This window comes from Brassica napus, chromosome C3 (assembly GCF_020379485.1).
Source record: "Brassica napus cultivar Da-Ae chromosome C3, Da-Ae, whole genome shotgun sequence".
Lineage (NCBI taxonomy): Eukaryota > Viridiplantae > Streptophyta > Magnoliopsida > Brassicales > Brassicaceae > Brassica > Brassica napus.
The window spans coordinates 66,633,411-66,644,499 of NC_063446.1; the positions used below are offsets into that span (position 1 = coordinate 66,633,411).

The 11,089-nt window shown below is 41.8% G+C and overlaps 1 non-coding gene across 1 annotated transcript; it reads right to left on the minus strand.

The window, feature by feature from the left end:
- Window positions 1-214: 214 nt before the first annotated feature.
- On the minus strand, window positions 215-321 carry LOC125584765. The gene has a single exon (XR_007321674.1). It is a non-coding gene; the product is annotated as a small nucleolar RNA R71 (small nucleolar RNA).
- Window positions 322-11,089: the final 10,768 nt, after the last annotated feature.

The window sequence follows — 11,089 nt, forward strand, 5'->3', positions numbered from 1 at the left end:
CCCGATGTATCACTTGGAGCATTTTGAGCGAGTCTGTGACACCAGCAGACATAATGGAGTTCCTCAAGGCGCTTTGAAATGCAGGTTGTTCCCGTTTTCCTTAGCTGATAAAGCTATCAGATGGTTAAAGTCCATCCCTCCAGGATCTCTTACTACATGGGAAGAGACAAGAGCTGCTTTTCTACAGCATTTCTTCACCAAGTCAAGGTCCACATATCTGAGAAGCAGAATTGGAAGCTTTCAGCAGCTTGATTCAGAAAGCTTTCATGAGGCTTGGGAGCGTTTCAAGGAGTACACACAGGACTGCCCTCACCATGGCTACACTGATGTGAGTTTGCTGAACATTTTCTATAATGGAGTTCATGAAGAGAGTCAAGATGCCATGGACACAGCAAGTAATGGTGATTTCATGACCAAGACTGTTGAAGAAGCTTACACCTTGCTGAACAACCTGTCATCCAGCAAAGCAAACCGCAAGTCAAGGTTTGACACCAGCCAGAAGGGTGTTGGTTATGAATCCAAGAAGATAGATGAGCTGAATGCCAAGATTGAGATGCTTCTCAAGAGAGATCAGAAATCTGTGAAATTTGTGGAGGAGCAAGGCTATCGTTCCTCACAAGAAACTGTTGGTGATGATTCAGATGATATGCAAGCTGATGTGAACTACATTGGTGGTCAAGGAAACTACAACATGAGCTACAATCAGAACCTTGGATGGAATCAAAATCAGCAAAATAATCTGTCTTACCGAAGCAACAATGTGGAGAATCCACAACATCAGTCCTACCCTCAGGCAGGAAACAGGCAGAACCAGAATCAGAACCAGAGTGTGTTCAACCAAGGATTTCAGAACAGAAATCAATATCAGGGGAACAACTCGGGAAACTCAGGATTTCAGCAAAGGCAGCAGTACAACAACTATCAGAATCAAGGAAATGCCTCTTCGTCACAGCCTTCTCAGGATAACGAAATTAAGAAGATGCTGCAAATGGTGCTAGAAGGTCAGAAGAATAGCACTGCAGAGATAAACACCAAGGTGGATAACATGTATGGAGAGCTTAATGGGAAGTTCGAAGCTTTGAACACCCATTTGAAAGTTTTGGAAAAGCAAGTTGCTCAAACCGCCTCCAGCAGCAGAACAGCACCTGGATTTCTACCAGGGAAGTCAGAGACGAATCCCAAGGAGTTTGTGAATGCTATAACACTTAGGAGTGGAAAAACGATTGAGGAATCGAAAGAGAAAGAGATCGACCGATCTCAAGAACAGATCGACCGATCCAAGGGGAAGGAGATCGACCGATCCGGTCCATCTGGATCGACCGATCCCGTGTCGACGAAGCCAAATTCCTCTGAACCTGAAGAGGTGTATGTGGCGCCTCCTGCTTATGTTCCTAAGGCTCCATACCCATCCAGACCAAGGCAGAAGATCAAAGAACGTGAGTACGAGAAGCTAAAGAACCTTGTTGGGGAGTTACATGTGAGATTGCCATTTGTTGAAGCGGTGAAGATGGTACCTTCTCTTAAAAGGTACATGAAGGAGATTCTTACCGATAAGATGAGCCTAGAGCGGGGTGTGTTGATGCTCAATGAGGAGTGTAGCGCAGTTCTACAAAATGTCATGCCTAAAAAGCGTGAAGATCCCGGAGCATTTGTTCTACCATGCCGCATTGGATCACTTACTTTTGAGAAGAGTCTCTGCGATCTGGGTTCAGGAGTGAGCCTAATGCCTTTCTCTGTCTCTGAGAGGCTAGGCATGACGAACTACAAACCTACAAGGATCTCCTTGGTCCTTGCTGACCGATCAGTGCGAAGACCAGTCGGTGTACTAGAGAACATCCCTGTTGGTGTTGGAAAGGGATACGTGCTTACCGATTTTGTAGTTCTGGAGCTGGAAGAAGAACCTAAAGATCCTCTCATTTTGGGCAGACCGTTTTTAGCTACTGCTGGAGCCATGATTGATGTACAGAATGGGCATATAGACTTACGTCTAGGAGACATGGCGATGAGATACAATGTGGAGAAGGTGCTGAAAAATCCGACTATTGATGGACAGACTTTCTGGGTTGATACATTGACTGAACTGGTGGAGGAAATGGATGAAGAGTTGCACACTGATGATCCTCTACAAGTCGCATTGACCCAAAGGGAGAGTGAGTTCGGGTTCATGAACCAAGAAGTGGTTGGATTTTCTGAGATTTTGGATTCAGCCTCACCGATTGAGAAGCATGTCGCCTATGTCAGCCTTGAAGACTCAGGCACCGATAAAACCGTCAAACCGTCATCCTCCCAACCAGATTGGAGTGAGGAGAATGCTCCAAAGGTGGAACTTAAAGCCCTCCCAGCTGGGCTGAGGTATGCATTCTTGGGACCGAATTCCACATATCCTGTTATTATTTGTGCTAACCTGAATAATGTGGAGACCGCTTTGCTTCTTTCAAAATTGCGAAAGTATAGAAAAGCATTGGGGTACTCTTTGGATGATATTACAGGTATTTCTCCAGATCTTTGCATGCACAAGATTCACTTGGAGGATGAGTCAAAGACGTCCATAGAGCACCAGCGAAGACTGAATCCCAAACTGATGGAAGTTGTGAAAAAGGAGATTCTAAAGCTGTTGAGTGCAGGGGTGATCTACCCAATTTCAGACAGCACTTGGGTGAGCCCGGTTCATGTGGTTCCTAAGAAGGGTGGCATCACTGTCATCACAAATGAGAAGGATGAGCTGATTCCTACCAGAACAGTCACAGGGCATAGGATGTGCATTGACTACAGGAAGCTAAACTCAGCCACAAGGAAGGACCACTTCCCACTTCCTTTCATTGACCAGATGCTGGAAAGACTAGCCAACCACCCCTACTACTGTTTTCTCGATGGCTACTCCGGGTTCTTTCAGATACCCATTCATCCAGACGACCAAGAGAAGACAACATTCACCTGCCCATACGGTACTTTTGCCTACAGGAGAATGCCCTTCGGATTGTGCAATGCTCCTGCAACTTTCCAGAGATGCATGATGTCGATCTTTACTGATCTTATTGAGGACATTATGGAGGTTTTTATGGACGATTTCTCAGTCTACGGTTCTTCATTTAGCGACTGCCTTGCTAATCTGTGCAAGGTGCTGGAAAGATGTGAGGAGAAGAACTTGGTGTTAAATTGGGAGAAGTGTCATTTCATGGTGAAAGATGGCATTGTTTTGGGTCACAGGATATCAGAGCAGGGTATCGAGGTTGACAAAGCAAAGATTGAAGTTATGACCAGCCTACAGCCTCCCAGGACAGTGAGGGATATTCGGAGTTTTCTGGGACATGCCGGTTTCTACAGGAGGTTTATCAAAGACTTCTCTATGATAGCGAGGCCACTCACCCGTCTGCTGTGCAAAGAAGCGAAGTTTGTTTTTGATGCTGACTGCCTCGCTGCGTTTCAGATTCTCAAGAAGTCTCTAGTCAGTGCTCCCATTGTGCAGCCACCAGATTGGGACTTGCCATTTGAAATAATGTGTGACGCAAGTGATTACGCGATTGGAGCTGTTTTGGGGCAGAGAAAAGACAAGAAACTCCATGTGATCTATTATGCCAGCCGAACGCTTGATGATGCTCAAATCAAGTATGCTACCACTGAGAAGGAGTTGCTGGCAGTAGTTTATGCTTTCGAGAAGTTCAGGTCCTATTTGGTGGGCTCGAAAGTAATTGTGCACACAGATCATGCAGCCTTGAAGTACCTGATGACGAAAAAAGATGCTAAACCGAGACTCTTAAGGTGGATCTTACTCCTACAGGAGTTTGATATTGAGATCAGAGACAAGAGAGGAGCAGAAAATGGAGTGGCAGATCATCTTTCCCGAATGAGAGTGGAAGCTGAAACACCACTGGATGATACATTACCCGAGGAGAATGTCTATGTGATCACCTTGCTGGAGGATGAGTATTTGGATCAGGCTGATTGCTGTGCCATGAGACAAATTCAGGATGATCTCCCATGGTTTGCAGACTTTGCAAACTACCTATGTGCTGGAATTGAACCACCGAACCTGAAGGGATATGAGAGGAAGAAGTTCATGAGAGATGTGAACCACTATTACTGGGATGATCCCTTCCTCTACAAGAGATGCTCAGATGGTTTATTCAGGAGATGCGTTCTGGAGAATGAGATGCAAGGGATTCTTTTCCACTGCCACAGTTCAGAATACGCAGGCCATTTTGCAACATTCAAGACGGTTTCTAAGGTCCTGCAGGCTGGTTACTGGTGGCCTACACTTTTCAGAGACGCCCATGAGTTTGTCTCAAAGTGTGATGCATGTCAGCGGAAGGGTAACATCAGTAAGAGAAATGAGATGCCCCAAAATTTCATCCTTGAAGTTGAAGTTTTTGATGTATGGGGAATTGATTTTATGGGCCCTTTCCCATCTTCTTATGGAAATGAGTACATCCTGGTTGCGGTTGATTATGTCTCCAAGTGGGTGGAAGCAGTAGCCAGCAAGACAAATGACTCTAGTGTTGTCAAGAAAATGTTCAAGACAGTCATTTTTCCAAGATTCGGGATCCCGAGAGTGGTTATTAGTGATGGAGGCTCTCACTTCATCAACAAGACGTTCGATAAACTGCTGAAGAAACATGGAGTAAAGCATAAGGTAGCTACACCTTATCATCCTCAGACAAGTGGGCAGGTTGAAATATCGAACCGAGAAATTAAGGGGATTTTGGAGAAGGCTGTAGGCAAAACAAGGAAAGACTGGGCTGTGAAGCTTGATGACGCCTTATGGGCGTATAGAACCGCCTACAAGACTCCCTTGGGCACCACTCCTTTTAATCTGGTCTATGGAAAGTCTTGTCACCTACCTGTGGAATTGGAGTACAGTGGTTTTTGGGCAACGAAGTTGATGAACTTCGACATTAAAACCGCAGCAGAAAGGAGGATGGTTCAGTTGAACGAGCTGGACGAGATTCGGTTGAACGCCTATGAGAACACCAAAATCTACAAGGAAAGAACTAAGGCATGGCATGACAGAAAGATAATCCCGAGAGACTTCGCTGCTGGAGACAAAGTCCTTCTGTTCAACTCTAGACTCAAGCTATTTCCTGGAAAGCTTAAGTCTCGTTGGTCCGGACCCTTCACCATCACAGAGGTTAGACCTTATGGAGCTGTTGTCTTGGAAGACAATGGGAGGAAATTCACCGTCAATGGGCAGAGGCTAAAACCTTACTTCACAGATGCAAAACCCGAAGAAGGAACCAATATTCCTTTATCGGAACCTGATCTCGCCTAAGGACAACAAAATAGTCAGGCTCGCGACTTTAAACAAGCGCTGAGTGGGAGGCAACCCACATGGTTTGATTTTCTTTCTCTTTTGTGATTATGTTTTTTTTTTTGGTGTGAATTGATTTTTGGATGTGTTTTTTAGATGATTTTCAGGCATGTATCACGATCAGGCAGAGATCGGTCGATCCAACGCCTATGGATCGGTCGATCTAAGGCGCCCACGGCACCGCTGCTGGACCTGAGGCAGCGGAGGACTCTGATGATGATGGAGCCTTGGAGAGGCGCTCCAAGAGGCGTACTGACCGCAACGCCTGATCGGTAATCTCTCTTGGAATTATTTTCACACCGAGACGGTGTGAAGTAAGTCTGGGGGAGGATGCTACTTATGTACCATATTGCTTTTATTTCTTTTATTTTCTTTGTGTTTTAAAAACTCTCTACGTATTTTTCTCAGACCCTGTGATGATTATTAGACTACTTCCTTGTGTGTTGTGCTTTACATTTCATATTGACCATTTTTCAGGACTGTTAGCGCAGACAAACCGAGGAACCACTTGACCAAACAACCTCTCCTTAAATCTTTTATCAAGTCTCGGTGAATTGTAGTCGACTCAACTATTTTTGACCATTAATGAATTTAATTTCTTTTGACCAGGAATCAACATCAGGAAACGGTACACCATATACACATTCAGGATTTTCTTTACCACATTCTACCACTCTTTAATAATCCTGAATGGCCAGACTCATCAATAGTTTGGTACCTCACCTACACCTTACCCTTTTATTTCATCTCCATGCATTCTTACACACTGATCATATGTGCATACATGTGCAAAAACAATGGAGAGATTAGGGTAGACATGGTTCATCCGACTGCTTAGGTAGGATCGGAACATTTAGGTGGTTAGACACGGACCTGTGTGTCTAGAGGTGTAAATAGAAAAATTGGGTGTTGTAAGTGTGTGATTGCATCGCAGTGTATATATTCGATTCCGGTTTGTATAAGTTTTCCTAAAAAAAAAAAAAAAAAAAAAAAAAAAAAAAAAAAAAAAAATTTATTCATGTTTATATCTCATTCAGTATATTTGATTTAGACATTTTATTTTTATTTTATGTACTAGAGATGATGCTTTGTTTAAATTTGGGGTTAGAGTTTGAGATTTGTTGGTTTTTGATCATTTGAGACTTGAGCAGTTCGAAAACATGGTTATCAATATACTCGGTCTCTCCAGCGATTTTGCATAATGTTTTGCATTTTTTTTGTTATCGCTGATACCCACAAACACTTGAGCCTCACCTAATTAAACACTAAAACAGCCTCCCAAACACCAAGCCCGTTATACCTGATGGAGATATCTTTGGTGGAAAGGTCACGCCCTTTTTAATGAATGTAAAGAGTTGATTACTTGAAACTGAGACTTGCAGGTCTGAAATATGGAAAGGTTTGCGCGGTCTTGGTGGGGATTTGGAATGAAAGCCTTGACAGTCTCTGATTTAAGTGGTTAGCGAAATCACAAGGTAAGGTCTACTGAGGGTTAGTGAGCTCCCAAATTTTAATCCGCTTCACTTGAGGACAAGCAAAGATTCAAGTCTGGGGGAGTTGATATTCCGTGTTTTTAACGGTTTTAAACTCGTTTTGGAGCAATTAAATGGTCGGTTTTAATTAATGTTTTGGTCTATTTGATGCGTTTTGGTGTTCTTAAGTGTAATATGCAGGTTACTAGATAGCTTGAAAGAAAAGAACGCATTCGGGATTTATTCAGAAGCAAGATGGACCGAACAATGGACCGAATGAAGTATTGATCGCACAGAGCACTAGATCGACCGATCCGGGATATGTGGATCGACCGATCCTAGGCTTTCATACACGAGATCGACCGATCCGGGCCATGTGGATCGACCGATCTCAGGCGCTACGGGCTCCACACGCACACACGAGCTTTTCACTCCTTTTTACCCACTCCCCTCAATAATTCAAAAAAGGAACTCGACCTTTGAGACTCAGAAAAGACCAGGGGCGACCAAGAAGGAGATTTACAAGTTCTAGAGAGAGATTTGAGAGTTTTTGTTCATCTTTTGTGTGATTTGTGAAGATTTGTGAAGGAGTTCATCTCAAAACCATTTGGAGAAGATCTTCTGAACTTTTACTCTGTTTTAATACAATCTTATCATGTTTTCTTCATCAAAATCGTTTTGTTCTTGTTTAGTTATGTGTGAGTAGTCATCTAGTTGGGTTTAGGGGTTCTCATAGGGGATTTCTTGATGTTTTGATTCATAAAACGTGTGTAGACTAAGGGATTACGTTTTGGTTCTTCATCTAATGGGTTTCTTACTGCTTGAACTGAATTGATCACTTAGTTCATGATTTCAGATTGTTTGATGCACCGAAAGTGATTGTTTGAACTTCCGAAAATACTTTAGATGAGCAAAGTGTCCTTAACCCTCGGAAGTTGATGTTATTGCGCTTTGTGAACATATTGAACCTGTTCTTAATGCTTGTTTAGAAATTGAAACTCAGCGGAAGTTAGTGTGGAGATTTCTATAACATAGAGAATTAGCGCTACGGAAGTAGGTTAATTCTAATATCGTGTTTGAGTTCTAGACGGTTCTTAATATATCCCTGTGTCTGCCATTAATTGTATCTTGATTAAAAAGAAATCCCTGGGAATTCCCAATGCCCAACGTTTGTTTTAAAATAGTTTTCAATTCGTTTAAATCATCTTTTTACATGCTTGTTTATGCTTTGTGACACTAGAGAAAATTAAACAAAAACCATCAAAAATATATCTTGATTCACTGTAGCTATTAACTTGTCTGCAACTCTACGTGTGATCATCGGTCCCTGTGGATTCGATCCCGTATTACTACTGCGTACTTTACTGTGCACTTGCAGTTAGATAATCGGGTTAAAACTCGAGACATCAATAAGTTCATCGGAATGTCGTCAGTATATTCCGACGAATTACCGACGACATTTCCAAACTTCAATGAAACCCTTGGTCGTCGCTATGTCGTCGGTATGTTGCGAGGGATTTCCGACGGACCAATAAAAAAAAAAACTAATCAGAATCTTCTTTATCTTCATCAAACTCCCCAACCTCGGCTTCTGGCTCCGAATGTACAACAACATCAAGTCCAAACATAGTCAAATTCTCAACGAGTTCAACATTTGCCAAATCTTCAACTGCCTGGGCGTTGCTGGTAGACTCTGGTTGCAATGGTTCATCATCATCAGAAGTTCCATCCACTCGTCCTCTTGGGTTGATTTGCGTTACAGTAACCCATGGACCGTCTCTGTACGTCACCCGAGGGTAACTGATGTAGCACACCTATACATATCAATTATACACGTATTAGTAAAATATATAACATTAATTAATTATATTGGTAAAGAATTATGAATAGATTGACATACCTGATCAGCTTGCGAACCAAGAATGAAGGGATCATAATATTGAAGTTTCCACCGCGAATGAACTGATGTAACACCAAACGCAACAATCTTCACTCCTCTATCTGGGATGGTGTCATACCAATCACAATAGAATACTACACAACGCAATCCAACCATTCCAGGAAATTGGATTTCCAATATTTCTTTTATGTTGCCGTAGTAGACATCGTCACCGGAAGAAGATGAAACACCAGCATCATATGTTGTCTTAGAATGACTTTTCCTTGTGAATGCATATCCTCGCGTACAAAATTTTGGATATGATTTGACCACATAGTTTGGTTTCGGCACAAATTCGCGTATCCAATCATCGAACACAAGACCTCTGGCCAAACCATCATTCACCTATAAATTAAAAACATATATGATTGAAAAGTTAATTAGTTTATATTAAATTTAAACTACTCATTTTCATAGTGTAATATGATATATATGACTCACATATCTACGAAGCCACGCAGCAAATCAGTTATCTCTAAGTTGTTGAAGCTCATCTTCTGTTGCATGCCTGTGAGTCATACGCAACTCCGCCATATATACACTATATACAAAAATATTATCAATATGAAATAAATTTATTGAATATTAATCTAACAATAAATGAATAAATATTTTTACCTCTCATATTGTAGAACATCTTCACAGTTGGTGAGCAAATATGTTTGCAAATGAGCGTGCTCAGTGTCCGTAAGTCTCCGCTTCGTGAATTTTCCACTAAGTCGTCCTATTTCCTTGAACATGCTTGGGACAGTAACATGATATGTTGCTCTCTCCCCTCTGTCATCATGCCGAGCAGGTCTTCGGTATTTTGTATGCACTTCTGGTGGAAAATAATTTTCAGCAAAGATTGCAGTTTCTTCATTGATCACCTGTGCCACTATAGATCCTTCCACCCTGCTTTGATTTTTGACCATCTTTTTCAGATGATGCATATAACGCTCAAAAATATACATCCATCTGTACTGCACAGGACCACCAAATTCAAATTCTCTTGCAAGATGAATAGCAAGATGTTCCATTACATCAAAGAATGATGGAGGAAATATCTTCTCAAGGTTGCACATGCTGACTGGTGCGTTTGTCTTCAAATTATTAATACCCTCTTCAGTCACTACTCTGCTGCATAAGTCGCGGAAGAAAACACTTATCCCTACATAGATAAAAGACATAATTTTCATAAGTATTAAGTTTATATAAGCATAATTGTTAAATATAAAAATAAATTAAATTGTAAAAATATAAGATACCTTCAATTGCTTCATAAACATTACGTGGCAATAATGCTGAAAAAGCAAACGAAAGGAGGCGCTGCATAATTACATGACAATCATGACTCTTCAAGCCAGTAAACTTTCTTTCGCTTCTATCAACGCAGTTCCCCAAATTTGATGCATATCCGTCATGAAATTTTACTTTATCTGTAATCCAATCAAAGAACTCTTCTTTTCTAGCACCATCCAGCCGATAAATGGGAAAAGGGGTCGTACCGTTCTCATCAACGTGAAGTTCAGAACGATCACAGATATCGACTAAATCCAACCTTGACTTCAAATTATCCTTCGTTTTACCTTGGATGTTAAGGACTTTGTTCATCAGATTGTCGAAGAAGTTCTTCTCAATATGCATGACATCTAAATTATGCCGCAATAGATGACTCTCCCAATATGGCAGATCCCAGAAAATACTCTTTTTGTGCCAGTTATGTAGCTCTCCAACCGCACTGACTCAAATGTTTTCATGTCCACCTAAATCTGGCGTCCTTTCTGCATCAAAATACCTAAACTGCTTCAACAAATCTTTCCCACTAACTTCCTCAGGTGGACCATCAAACACCTGCTTGTTCTTCGTAAACGAAGTCTTACTCCTGCGGTATGGATGATCAGATGGTAGAAATCGTCTGTGACAGTCAAACCAACACGTTTTCCTTCCGTTCTTTAGTTGGAAAGCATATGTGTCATCTTGACAATATGGACATGATAGCCTCCCATGTGTTGTCCATCCAGATAACATATCATATGCTGGAAAGTCACTTATTGTCCACATAAGTACTGTCCGCATCTGAAAGTTTTCTTTGCACGAAACATCGTATGTCTCAAAACCATGCGCCCATAGTTGTTGCAACTCATATATCAGTGGTTGAAGAAACACATCTAGTGATCTTTTAGGATGATCTGGCCCCGGGGACGAGAATTGAGAGAAACAAAAACTCTCGTCGCATGCACAAGCTCGGCCGTAAGTTGTACGGTGTCACAATAACTGGTCATAGAGAATATTGTCTTCCATGCTTTCCAAATGGGCTGAAACCATCAGTAGATAATCCAAGATAAACATTTCTTCTCTCTTCCGCAAATTCTGGATATGTTGACTGGAAAT